This window comes from Podarcis vaucheri (genome assembly GCF_965113315.1).
Source record: "Podarcis vaucheri genome assembly, chromosome: 8".
NCBI classification, from domain to species: Eukaryota; Metazoa; Chordata; class Lepidosauria; order Squamata; family Lacertidae; genus Podarcis; species Podarcis vaucheri.
Window position 1 is genome coordinate 50,797,426 of NC_138766.1, and position 10,137 is coordinate 50,807,562.

The 10,137-nt window shown below is 43.9% G+C and overlaps 1 long non-coding RNA gene across 1 annotated transcript in view; it reads right to left on the reverse strand.

Moving 5' to 3' along the window:
• The window catches only part of LOC309539070, a 66,941-nt gene extending 57,505 nt beyond the window's left edge, over nt 1-9,436 (reverse strand). The window contains exon 1 of the long non-coding RNA XR_014222658.1: nt 9,315-9,436. This is a non-coding gene — a long non-coding RNA (uncharacterized lncRNA). The remainder of the gene's footprint in view (nt 1-9,314) is intronic.
• Between the last annotated feature and the right edge of the window lie 701 nt (nt 9,437-10,137).

Consider the following 10,137-nt stretch of genomic DNA (forward strand, 5'->3'; position numbering starts at 1 on the left):
GATTAATTTTTCTTCAAAAATCAATTAACCAAGAAACCCAAGTGATTTTTATCCACCTTGGGCTAAATGAGTTGAAATGAAGTCAATATCAGAGTTGAGATTAGAACTCAACGTACCCATCCTGTGTCTGGAATAAATCTCTCTCCCTGTCAATTTTCATTAGCACCAACTTTCAGCAAGTTAATTAAAAACACTGCTTTGGAATGGGGGAATGGCAAACATATCTGTATAGCAAGAATTGAATCCTAAGTAATCTGGCACACAGCACTGCCTCATCAACTGAAAGGAAAGCCATTATGAATGGCGTCTCCAGGGATGGGCTACTGCTGGGGCAGGTATCATCTGTGCCAGTCATTAGTTCCAGTCAGCTGCAGAGTGGCAGTAATTATCTCAAAGTCTTGTGAATGGCATACATAACCAGTGACGGTGGTTCTCTTTCTAATTACGTCACATCTGCTTTTTGCAACCCCATCCCAAACCTGAGTGTTCTGAAATTAATGGAGAAGTTTGGAAGATCACCCCATGTTTTGAAAGAATGTGTGGAGGTTTCCATGAGGTTGCGTGGCCTAGTCACACCGCCAACACTGTGTGCTGTGGCCATGCCCTTTAGCCCAAACGGGGCTCCCCCTGAGCTGGAAGAGCTCTACAGTGGTACCTCGGGTTAAGTACTTAATTTGTTCCAGAGGTCCGTTCTTAACCTGAAATTGTTCTTAACCTGAAGCACCACTTTAGCTAATGGGGCCTTCTGCTGCTGCCGCGCCGCCAGAGCACGATTTCTGTTCTCATCCTGAAGCAAAGTTCTTAACCCGAGGTACTATTTCTGGGTTAGCGGAGTCTGTATCCTGAAGCGTATGTAACCTGAAGTGTATGTAACCCGAGGTACCACTGTACATAGGTACATAGAGTGTCTTTGCCCTGGCAAAAAGAGCTTTAGCTGAGCACCGCCCATTCTGTTCTGAAGGGTCTCCCCATCCTCTAGAGCAGCTTTTTGGAGTAGCTAGGGGCTTACATGTATAGCAAAGAATGACATAAAAAGAGATGCCCTAACATGACTTGATAGGTAAGCCACTAGCCACTATTGGATACGAATCAGAGCTTCCAGCTATAAAATTGTACAGGATCTTCTTAAACTCAATTTTTCCCGTCTCCACCTCATAAAATCAGAATCTGCCCCCACTTAAAAATGTTAAGGTTTTTGTTTTAAGCTTTTGTTCTTTTCCTTATTTTTTAAAAAAATAAAAAAGTTTTGTTTTGAACTTCTGCAAAGTTTTCTCCCAGCAGCAATCAAGGCTACAAAATGCACACAGCAGTCGATCAGCCTGACATTACCCGAGGCAGATAAAAGCTCACAAGGTAGCTGACTGTACTTTGACCAATTTTGACGCAATTGAGAGTTTCTCTGGCCCTTTCTAAATGCTATTGCATGAACAACATGCGCCTGGAATTCTCTTGCTCCAAATTAATCCCCAAAGTGTGAGAAAATAACCTTCCAAAATATCACGTCACTTTGAAGCTTTGTCTGGCACCTTTGGATTCTAGCTACGGAGGTGGAAAGCTGTGGTCCTTTTGTCAAGTTAGCCACAAGTTATACTGAGTGTCAGGTGTTATGCCCCTATATTTGGGTCCAGACTGAGCACACCTGACTGTAGCTGTGCATGTGGTGCAATGGGGTTGCAGAGCTGCCCTCCTAACACTGGCATCACTCCTGTTTACCTGGGTGGGGCTGAAGTGGTGTTGAGTGGGAGTGCAGGAGAGCACTGGATGGTGGCTCTACCCTCGTTCAAACTCTTCCTGAGGAAATGCATGGAGAAAAAGATGGCTGCCCACATAATGCCGTCTCCTTGCAACAACTGCATATTGCACCTGGTTGCTGTATGGAGACCTGATTATGTGATCTCCTGTTCCTGTGCAAGAACCTACTTTACATATTTGAGTTGTGTGATGTTCCCTCTCCAGGACTGGAGTGATCCATGTGTTGGGGCAGAGCTGTCCTCTCAACATCAGCTTACTTGGATAGGGCTGGGGTGGGCCAGGGTGGCAAATTGGGGGCTGTGCAGGTGCGCTGGTTGAGCCAACCTAACACTCACCCCAGTGCCCCCATGCAGCCACAATATTGCTGCCACCCTGCCCCATCCAGATAAACCTCAGTGATGCCAGTGTTGGCTCTGCTCCATCACATACACTGCTACTGTCCCCCGTTGTGTTGAACCAAAGGTGAACTGTTCTGGAAGCTCAGCAGACACCGTCTTGGTAGTCAAGATAACCCCACAATTAATTGGTAGGAAGCAATGAGCTCATATATGTTTATATTCACTCGCTTTGATATAAACTAATTAGCTACCTTTGATGTTATCCTTAGCTTAGGGTGCTGGGTTCTGAGCCCAGAAAGGGGAACTATCTGCAAGTTTGGGTATTTGCCACCTATGTCCTCATCTGGTCAGGTGAAGTGATGGGAAGTCCTGGCCAAAGCGACGCATGCTGCTTTGTGTAAAAATAATGTATGAATGTTTGCTTGGATGTGGGCAAGCCATCTCCTCACTGCAGTGTCTATTCTGTGGCTGTAAAGGCTGGGAGACCTAGCAAGGTGATTTGCTGTAAAACTGCACCTTTCTTTAATAAAGCACTAGAGCTGATCAATCTGGCGTTTTTGACATTCTTTTTTGGCATCCCTACACCCAGCTACTCCCACAAGCCAGGTGATCAGCACACCCTTCAGATCATCCGATGAATTTGCCTAGGCTCTCTTCAGATATCCAAATGCATTTTCATTTCAGCACTCCACCCCATGCTTTCACTATGTCATCTGCAAAGTGATAGTCTATTGAGTGTTTATAGCCAGCTGTAACTCAGACTCTTAGTTGTGTTCAGCAAATTTATATGTAGGTATTGTATTTGTCTCAGCATACCCCTTAAAAAGCGCACAGGTGAGGGGGCTTATCAGAGGAGTTGAAGGGAGCATCTTTGTTACAACACATTATCTTTTTAAAATAATAATATTCTTTTCGCAGGTCTGACACATCATATGTTCTGCCTTGTTGACAGCTGTCACAAATTCCTTTTACATTGTCAGAAACCCTTTCCCCTGTCACAATAAATATTTTACATTGGGATGTGAAATTTCTATGATTTGGACAATGTCCTGTGAATTATGCAAGATTCTACGGTGAAAAGAGCAATTTAGCATGGAAAAAAATTGCAGCCCTAGTCATTGGCTTTGTCTTGTTTGATAAATTCAGTGTAACTACTGTAAAGCTTATCTGCCATTGTCACTAGTGCCCTAGATACACCACAGATAATAGTCTGAGATAAAGAGAAGCAGATTCTCTTATTTAAAAACTCACATGAAAGTTCTGCCTGCCAGATAGTATAGCATAGCAGGCAGATAATTTGAAGCAAAATAATTTGCTTCTTGCAGTGTTTGAGCTAGTCAAGATCTATAGTTTTGCACTTCATCTTTTCCGAGCCTTTTGTATATAAAATTGCACTAGCTGTATTAGGTGAATTGTAGGTCTCATATACATAAAAATAGTTATTTTAATGCTCTTCTCACAGGGATCGTCGCATCATTTTAGGCATATCTAACAATAAATAATAAAGCCTGCCATTCATACAGCTCTGTGGTGAACCACATTTGGAATTTGTTTTTGGAGGAGAGGAGGAAGGAAACTGCTTGGGGTGGGAAATACTAAGTGGGAGAGAGGAGTTGAAAGTAGCATAGCATGACAATTGGGGAGGTGTTAGGATTTTTTGTCAAGAGAAAGCAGGTGGAGAGTAGAGGGGAGTTGGAAGAGGAAGAGGGTGGAGAGTAGAGGAGATGGACAGGGTGGGAATGGGTTTAACAGATAGACTTCTCCCTGCTGGACACCCATCTTACTGACCAAGTGTGTAAGTGTATAAGTGTACAAGGAGAACCTCTTGGTTCACAACAAAGGTAATTGTAAGGAACTAACAGAAAGGCTGGGGAGTGGGTGGTGGTGTGTTACTGTAAAGAGGAAGTCACTGGGAGAAATGGTGAGAATGAAGGAGTGATATGAGGTGTTGCAGGCCGCAGTGTAGTTGTGGCTACAGTATGTAAAGTGATGCATACATCTAAGAACCTAGAACTTAGGGACACAAAAGGAAGGCGGGGGGAGGCATAACAAAGATAGCATATAATCAATGAAGATCTAAAATTTTGATTCAAAGTATTTATACATTGGCATGGGCCAATAGAAAACTAGGAGAAAAGGGACTCCAGAACTTTTATTTTTCTGAACTTTTATTTTATTTTATTTGCGTTGTCTCCTTGTTTAAAGTTAACTTCTCTTTAGACTGTCATTCGCACATTACAAGACAGGGCAATTCCCACTCTGAGTGGAAAAGGTGATTGTGGGCGTTAAAAAAAGACACATCTCCTAATTAAGGGTATTCAGCTATATATCTTGCTGTGAATAGAGTAACCTTTCTTGGGGGGAAAAATAGAGCCATTATGCACACATCTGTGATGGAATGGAATAATAGATGTTTAAGAACAAGGTCTTGGATTACTTTGATAAAAATCTGCATTTAATCAAGTTGTTTCAGCTGATGAATTCACCACAAAGATACCGCTTCCACTCACACATTATCTTTTCACATAGCCTTTCTCACAAGAGTCATTCCTGAACAGTCTGCCAGGGATTGTGCTTTATTTAAGAAACCGTTTCTAAGAAGGGAAGTGCGTGCCAAAGCAAGGGTGGGAAGAATAGATGGCTTGCATGAGAGCTGAATGGTAGAAGACGAAGCCTTTCTGAATAGCATGGTAACCCATAAATGCTAGTTATTTGTACAACATAAAAGACAGAGAATTAAAGAGGAATGCCATCTTTCTTCCTTTTAAATAGGGGAAAAAATAACTCATCTACTTAGTAGTTACACAAGCTTCTTCCCAGGTAGGAGGGGGAAATGATTCTGAATGCTGTTCTAACCTGGTCAGGGCTTGCATGTGATGCTTTAGTGTAGGTAACCTCCAGCCCATGGGACAAATTAGACCTAGCATGGGACCCAGTTTGCCCCATGAGGCTGTTCCCCTGAAACCACAGCCACCTGCCCCACATTTGACACCATACATGATGTCAGGTGTCAGACACGTATGGATCTACCATATATTTTGGGAAATGGTTTGTTCGTTTGCTTTCTATAGGTTCAGCTACCTCTTGAGATCATGGGATAAATCAGTGTCATATAGCCAACATGCTTAAGACTAATTAATGCATGAAGGGGTTAAGACCATAGAGTAAGCTGTCCTGCCAAGCTTAGCTAGGTCACACTCCTTACCTTGGGAGGAGGGGTTACCAAGGCTTTTTCCATCATGTGAACCAACAAGCAAGGATGTTTGGCATTTGGGTACCAGGTTCCATTTTGAATCTAGATGACTTTGCTGTGACCACCCATTTTGGGGCATGGCTTTAGCTGCCTCTCAATATATCATTGCCAAACATTAAATGAGAGTTTATGGGGTGGGGGCAACAGACTTCATTGATGTTTTGATGCAGGGTGCCATTTTTATTCAAGATGGCAGACCAAAACATGATTGCCTTCACCTGATTTTTGCCAAGACAGGTCCATAGCTGCCAACATTTCCCTTTTTTAAGGGAAATTCGCTTACAGTGGTACCTCAGGCTAAGTACTTAATTCGTTCTGGAGGTCCGTTCTTAACCTGAAACTGTTATTAACCTGAAGCACCACTTTAGCTAATGGGGCCTACCGCCGTGCCGCCGGAGCACAATTTCTGTTCTCATCCTGAAGCAAAGTTCTTAACCTGAGGTACTGTTTCTGGGTTAATGGAGTCTGTAACCTGAAGCATATGTAACCTTGAAGCGTATGTAACCTGAGGTACCACTGTATTCTGAATAGGATTCCTCGTAAGTAAAGGGAAAAGTTGACAGCTATGGACAGGTCCAAACTTACCAGTTGCACTAAAAATTAGTCATGAGGTAAGGAGGTGGCACCTTTTATGGAACAATAACTGTTGAAAGAAATGGATAATAACAATAAATGGACAGTTCTCACAAAAGAAGAATGTAAGAAGTGGAGTCCCCCAAAGATCAGAACTGGGGCCTGTGCTATCTAGCTTATTCATAAATGCTCTGGAGCTAGGGGGTGAGTAGTGAGGTGGCCATGATTGCTGATAAATTGTTCAGGGTGATAAGAACAAAAAGATATTGCCAGGAGCCATGAAAGGATCTTTCCCAATTGGGCGAATAGGCATCAAGATGGCAAATGAGATTCAGTGTTGGCAAGTGAAGCAAGCAACCCGAGTGATGCACATTGGGGCAAAAATAAATAAATCTAAACATGGACATTTACAGGGTGTGAACAGGCAGTGACTGACAAGAAAAGAAATCTTGGGGTCATGATGGGTTCAATGAAAATGTCAACTGAGTGTGCAGCAGCTTTGAAAAAGGTGAATTCCATATTAGGTACCATTAGGAAAGGGATTAAAAATAAAACTGCCAATATAATAATGCCATTATACAAATTATGGTGTGCGCTTGGCATATTGTGTACAGGCCTGACCACTGCATCTTAAAAAGGATACTGTGGTGCTGGAAAAGGTTCAGAAAAGGGCATGCAAAATCATTATGGCACTGGAACAGCTCCTCTGTGGGGAAAGGTTGCACCATTTGTGTCATTTTAGTTTAGGAAAAAAGATGGGCAAGTGGGGATATGAGAGTGGTGTCCAACATTATGTATGGTGTGGAGAAAGTGGATATAGGGAAGTTCTTCTCCCTCTTATATAGTATTAGAAGCCAGGGGGCATCTAATGAGGGTGTGTGTTGGGAGAGCAGGACAGACAAAAGAAAATATGTATTTAAACAGTGCATAAAGGGACGCGGGTGGCGCTGTGCATTTATGAGGCAAATCTCATAGGGAAGAATATAAACAGAGGCCTGATGAGTCAGACCAAAGGCCTATCTAAACCATCATCCTAGTTCCTACAGTGAGCAACCAGATCCCTTTTGAAAGCTCAGTCCAGGACATGGGTGCAATTGCCTTCTCCCAGTGCTGTTCCTCAGGGAGACGGGTGGTGCTGTGGGTTAAACCACAGAGCCTAGGGCTTACCAATCAGAAGGTCAGCTGTTTGAACCCCACGACGGGGTGAGCTCCTGTTGCTCAGTCCCTGCTCCTGCCCACCTAGCAGTTCGAAAGCACAAAGTGCGAGTTGATAAATAGGTATCACTCCGGTGGGAAGGTAAACGGCGTTTTCGTGCGCTGCTCTGGTTTGCCAGAAGCGGCTTAGTCATGCTGGCCACATGACCCGGAAGCTATACACTGGCTCCCAAGGCCAATAAAGTGAGATGAGCGCCACAACCCCAGAGTCGGTCACAACTGGACCTAATGGTTAGGGATCCCTTTACCTTTACATAAGGAAACTATAGAATTACAAGATGCCATGATGGCCATCAATTGGCTGGCTTTAAATGGGGCTTAGGTGAATTTATGAAGGATCAGGCTATCAGTGACTATTAGGGATGGTGGCTGTCTATTACCTTGGGGATCAGAGGCAGCCTGCCTCTGAAGAGCAGTTACTAGGAATCACAAGTGGGGAGAATGCAGGTACACTTGTCTCCTGCTCATGGGTTTCCCATGCGCAACTGTTTGGTCACTGGATGCTGTACTAGATTAAGGTTACCAGATGTCCCTGGTTTCCAGGGACAGTCCCCGGATTTGCATATCTGTCCCTGGACAAATTCTGTCTCCGAAATGTCCCCAGATTTGCAAATCTGTCCCCAGGAAAAGTGGCAGCGGCAGCCTCAGCAGCCTGGAGCCAGCCTGGTAGCACAGTTGGCTCTGGCTGGCGTCAGGAGTCGCTCACCGCTCACTGCCATGGCGCCCGCCATTTTACCTGTGCCACAGCAGCAAGCAGTACCTGAAGCCAGCCAGAGCTAACTGCACTTCCAGATTGGCCCTTCCTGGGCAACAGCCACCCGCCCGTGACTCCCAAGCCTCCTTTGATTTGTCAAAACAAAAAGGGAAGGAGATCAGGGAAGGCTCAGGAATCATGGGTGGGTGGCGCGCCGTTGCCCAATTTTAAAAGAAACTGCACATTTATGTTTCACAGGGTGTGAAAGAAGGGCTTTGCACCTTCATACAATATGAATGTGTGCTTGGGCCTAGGGTCTTTTGCCTCACCATCCCCACTACTGACTACTGTTTCCTGCTTGGCAGGGGGTTGGACTCGATGGCCCTTGTGGTCTCTTCCAACTCTATGATTCTATGACTCCCTGTTGCTACTCAGCTTCCAAAAAAAAAAAAAAAGTCCCCGGGTATCCTGGATTCATTGAAAAAAACCTGGTAACCATACACTAGATAAGCCTTTGGTCTCATCCAGCACGTCTCTTCTTATTCTTTGTGTGAATAGAATGAGCAACTGAGCAATCATGCAGCACATTGTCTATGCAAATGTCGTTGAATTGAACACTGTGCATCTCCTGTTCATTGAAATCGGGGACCATCTTGTTGGACTGTGCCCCTGATGAGTACCTAACCAAAGGAAAACAAATGGTTCCGCAAATAACAAATACATCTGAAAACATTGCCCAGAAACCTCTCTCCTGTCAGATAATTAGAAAAGGAAAATGATGTTTTATTCACCCATCAGTAGCTTAACAAGCTGACTTTAGCTTTGATACCTCGTGAAACATTTAGGCAATCTTGTACTGAGTCACATTGTTTGATGTTAGAAAATAGACTGTTTCTCTGTTCTATGTGGTCTTTTGTGTGTGTGTTTATAATGAAAGTGAACAATGGTGCAGCTTATTCATCATCAGCTCTAAAAAGTGAAAGCAGTTACCTTCTAGCAATGCACCATTCAAGGCAGAGCTTTGAAACCGAAAGTTCAAGCTGAGCAGTTTTGTTTCAATCAAGTCGAATAGGTATGTATGTATAGCTTTGAAAAAGGGTCTGATGCCAAGAGGAGAGGAGTATTCAGCACTGAAAGAAACAGAAATGGCTGCTATTTTACTAACCCATTGTACATTTTTATTTAAAAAGGCAACAACCCGGGGGGGGGGAGGTAGGAATTTATCTGTTTAAATACTTGGCAGCCAAAAGAACCATGTCAAGATGTGGTAGATGTATGGTCAGGATTGAGAGAATGCCCAGGCCTTTCTATGCTGCTCCAGTGGTGCAAAACATCCATTGACCCAATTAGGGCAGATTTACAGTTGCTTTGCATTACTGAAACAGCAAGGTAGCAGGAGCACACTGCCGAAATTGACCCCCGCACGCTGCAGCCAAGACATTTCACAGAAAGGAACGACCGAGTTCCATATATTTATTTAGATTCCTACCGTAAGTGGCTCAGTTGACGATAGCAACCAGCAGGTCCCCAATGAAGTGTGCTTTGTTCTCAGCAGTTCTGGAATTCACTGGCAGGATTTGATGGTCCATGTAAGTCTCCTATTTTGCTCCCCCCCCCGCCAGTTGAAATATTTTATACTTAAGAATGTTATTGACTGTTCTGTATAATGAAATGCCTTCACACACATGGATTCCAACAGCTGCTATGTTAAAACTGAATTCCATTTTACACCAAAGTCATAGGATTCTGACTCTTTTGGCTTGCTTGTCCCCCTCTTTCCCCCATACTCATAAAAGTAGCTCACTTCTGACTAGAACTCTTTTTTCTGTTTAAGCCCAAAGTATCTGGGTTTTACAGCAGAGCTGTTTTTGGATTAATGATTCCCAACTGGATTTCTTCACTGAGACTGGGAGAGGTCAGAGCTCCACAGGGGAGGGGCCCCAGCAGCAAGTCAGCTTTGAATATAGGAAGCTGCAAGTTCAATCCCCAGCTTGTGTTTAAAAAGCTGCAAATTCAATCCCAAGCCTCTGAGGTAGTAGGGCTGTGAAACATTTCTGTCGCAGGCTCCAGAGAAAATCTGTCACTCAGGGCTGGTGGTACTGTGACAGACAAGCCATTGGACTGACTCAGTATAAGGCTCGGCATCTGATCTTCCTACAGAGCAGGTTCAGATGTGAACAATCCTAACTTGCTAACCTATGGGTTTGGGAAGTCAGGAATGAGCATTTGGGTGTTTACATGTTACATTCCATGGGTGTGCAGTGTTTGCACCTGTACACACAAATACTGGAGTTGTACAGATCAACAAGACA